General features: G+C 50.5%; 1 pseudogene; it reads left to right on the top strand.

Moving 5' to 3' along the window:
• The first annotated feature begins 283 nt into the window (after positions 1-283).
• On the top strand, positions 284-1,687 carry LOC118473122 (pentatricopeptide repeat-containing protein At1g03540-like; annotated as a pseudogene).
• The last annotated feature ends 1,805 nt before the right edge of the window (positions 1,688-3,492 follow it).

Below are 3,492 nucleotides of genomic sequence, written 5' to 3'. Positions count from 1 at the left end.
GATGTTTACATACCTTTAAAGATATATAAGGTTAGATTGTATCCATGCTTTGTCATTGATAAAAAAATAAGCAATAATAAATATGTAGCAAATATTAATCAACATCTCAAAAAATACGTTGACTCCATAAAAGGATAGTATATTATATCTATACGACTATATTAAGGCTGCAAGGGGTAGCCTGCCTCCATTGGTTCTGCCTTCCACAAATCTACACCGTCCATATACATCCATCAAATCTAAACTGTCCATCTGTGTGCCCCCCGCCCCTGATCCACCAACATCCCCGGTCCTCGCCCCCACGTCTGATCCGCGCACGGATCCCCCACCCCTCAGCAACCTCCACCGGGAACGTCGTGCACCCCACCCCCTCACGATGCTATGGAGCCTCCGCGACCTCCTCGCTGACCGCTACCTTGCTAACGCGCTGCTCGCGTTCTACATCCGCCTCCCGGACCACCTGCCTCACGCGCTCAGGGCGTTTGACGACCTGCCCCTGCGCGACGTCGTCGCACACTCCTCTGTCCTCGCTGCATTCCTCCATGCGGGTCTCCCACGCCACGCGCTCCTCCAACTCAGGACCATGGCCTCCGACGGCTACGACACTGACGACGACGTCGTCCCCAGCGCGCACGCGCTTTCCGCCTCCGCCAAGGCATGTGTCGTGCTGCACGACCTCCGCGCGGGAGCCTGCGTGCACGGGACCACCGTCGTGTGAGGGTACGGCGACGATGGCGTCGTGCTGAGTGCGCTCGTGGACATGTACGACCACTTGGGTGCGCCGGGTGACGCGCGGAAGGCGTTCGAGGAAATACGCGCACCGGGCGGGATATGGTACACGTCGTTGATATCAGCATTCATGCCGAACGACTGGTTTGACGAGGCCCTGCGGTGGTTTCAGGCTATGCTCAGGAGTCAGGACAGATGGGGTTTGGCCGGACGGCTGCACATTTGGCTCTATGATGTCGGCGCTTGGGAACATGAAGAGAGTGAGGCAGGGTAGGGAGGCACACACGCAGGTTGTGACACGTGGCCTGTGTGGGAACGTCATCGTGGAGAGCAGCACACTTGACATTATGCCAAGTGTGGTATGATGGTGGATGCACGCAAGGTATTCGATAGGATGAAGGCTCCGAATGCAGTTTCATGGTGTGCCCTGCTTGGGGGGTATTGTCAAACTGGGAAGCATGAGAAGGTTCTCTCGTTGTTTCGACAGATGTATATGCAGGAACAGGACGATGACTGGTATAGCTTAGGGACTCTTCTGCGATCTTGTGATGGTCTGTCTGCAGTGAATCTAGGAAAAGAAATCCATTGTCGTTCTATAAGGATGAGAGGTTGCGGAGATGTCATTGTTGAATCCGCACTCGTGGACCTATACACAAAATGTGGTGCAGTAGACTATGCCTACAGAGTATTCAAAATGAGCAGTGTCCACAACATGATTACTTGGAATGCCATGATTTGTGGTTGTGCTCAGAATGGCCATGGTGAGCGAGCCATCAGTCTGTTCAAAGAGATGGTTAGAGGAGGGGTCAAGCCAGAATACAATAGTTTCATTGGTGTTCTTTTTGCTTGTAGCCATACTAGAATGGTTGAAGAGGGAAGGAACTACTTCAGCTCAATGAGCAAGGACTATGGTATTCCCCCTGGTATTGAACATTACAATTGCATTGTTGACCTCTGAAAGGGAAATAGGGTTTAACCTTTTTCCTATAAATAATTTTGGTGGTTGAATGCCCAACATAAATAATTGAACTAACTAGTTTGCTCTAGATTATATATTCTACAGGTGCTAAAAGTTCAACACAAACCAATAAAAAGATCAAGTTAGGGTTCAAAAGAAAGGAGCAAAAAGAAACCGAAGAGAACCCTGGTCTGGCGCACCAGACTGTCCGGTGCCGCACCAGACAGTGTCCGGTGCACCAGGGTCGTACGACTTCAAACTTGCCACCTTCGGGTTTCAGAAGAGCCGCTCCGCTATAATTCACCGGATTGTCCGGTGTGCCACCGGACTGTCCGGTGCACCAGCGGAGCAACGGCTAGCCAGCGCAACGGTCGACTCCAACGGTCGTCTGACAACACAACAGTGCGTGGACAGTTCGCGCAGAAGTCAGAGCAGCCGCAGAAGGCGCACCGGATAGTGAACAGTGCCTGTCCGGTGCAGCACCGGACTATCCGGTGCCACCAGAAGACTCAGCTCCAACGGTCGAAACCGTTAGAACCCTAACGGTTGGGTGACGTGGCTGGCGCACCGGACTGTCCGGTGCGCCCATCGACAGCAGCCTGCCCCAACGGTTGAATTGGTGGTTGGGGGCTATAAATACCCTCCAACCACCTCCACTCCAACCATCCAAGCATTCATCACACTCCATTCAATACAAGAGCAAAACACAACACTCCAAGACACAAATCAAAGTGCTCGATCCGATCAAAGTCCCCAAATCAATTCTAGTTTTTAGGACTTGAGAGAAGATCGTTCTTGTGTTTCTTTGTTGCTCTTGTTGCTTGGTTGGCTTTCTTCTTCCTCATTCTTGTCCTCTAAGTGACTTGTAATCAAAGCAAGAGACACCAAGTGTGTGGTGGTCCTTGTGGGGTCTATGTGACCCGCTTGATTAAGGAGAAAGCTCACTCGGTCTAAGTGATCGTTTGAGAGAGGGAAAGGGTTGAAAGAGACCCGGTCTTTGTGACCACCTCAACGGGGACTAGGTTCTTTGGAACCGAACCTCAGTAAAACAAATCACCGTGTCATTTGCTTTATTTTCTTGGTTGATTTGTTTTCCCCTCTCTCCCAGACTTAACTTTTATTCAAACGCTAACCCCAGCTTAAAGTGTGCTTAAAGTTTGTAAATTTCAGTTTCTGCCTATTCACGCCCCCTCTAGGAGACTTTCAATTGGTATCAGAGCCTAGTGCTTCATTAGAGTTTAACAACTCGAAGTGATGTCGGGAGATCATGCCAAGAGGGAGATGGAAACGGTCACAAGCCACGGGAAGGCTCCATCAAGGGAGTCCGGCGCCAAAGGAAGGGAGGAATCACCTCCCCGCGTCAAGTCGCATCGGAGTGGCGACAAGAAGAAGAAAATAAAGAAAGTGGTCTAATACGAGACCGATTCTTTGTCGCCCTTCACATCCGGCTCCGACGCGCCGTCCGTCACTTCTAAGCGCCATGAGCGCAAGAAGTTTAGTAAGATCCCCCTACGCTATCCCCGCATTTCCAAACGCACTCCTTTACTTTCTGTCCCATTAGGAAAACCACCCATTTTTATGGTGAAGATTATTGTATGTGGAGTGATAAAATGAGGCATCACCTAACCTCACTCCATGCAAGCATATGGGATATTGTTGAGTTTGGAGTGCAGGTACCATTCGTAGGGGATGAAGGATATGATTCGGACGAGGTCGCCCAAATTCGGCACTTCAACACCCAAGCCACTACTATACTCCTTGCCTCTCCATGTTGAGAGGAGTATAATAAGGTGCAAGGGTTGAAG

This window comes from Zea mays, chromosome 8 (genome assembly GCF_902167145.1).
Source record: "Zea mays cultivar B73 chromosome 8, Zm-B73-REFERENCE-NAM-5.0, whole genome shotgun sequence".
NCBI classification, from domain to species: Eukaryota; Viridiplantae; Streptophyta; class Magnoliopsida; order Poales; family Poaceae; genus Zea; species Zea mays.
This window is presented reverse-complemented; position numbering and strand designations above follow the sequence as displayed.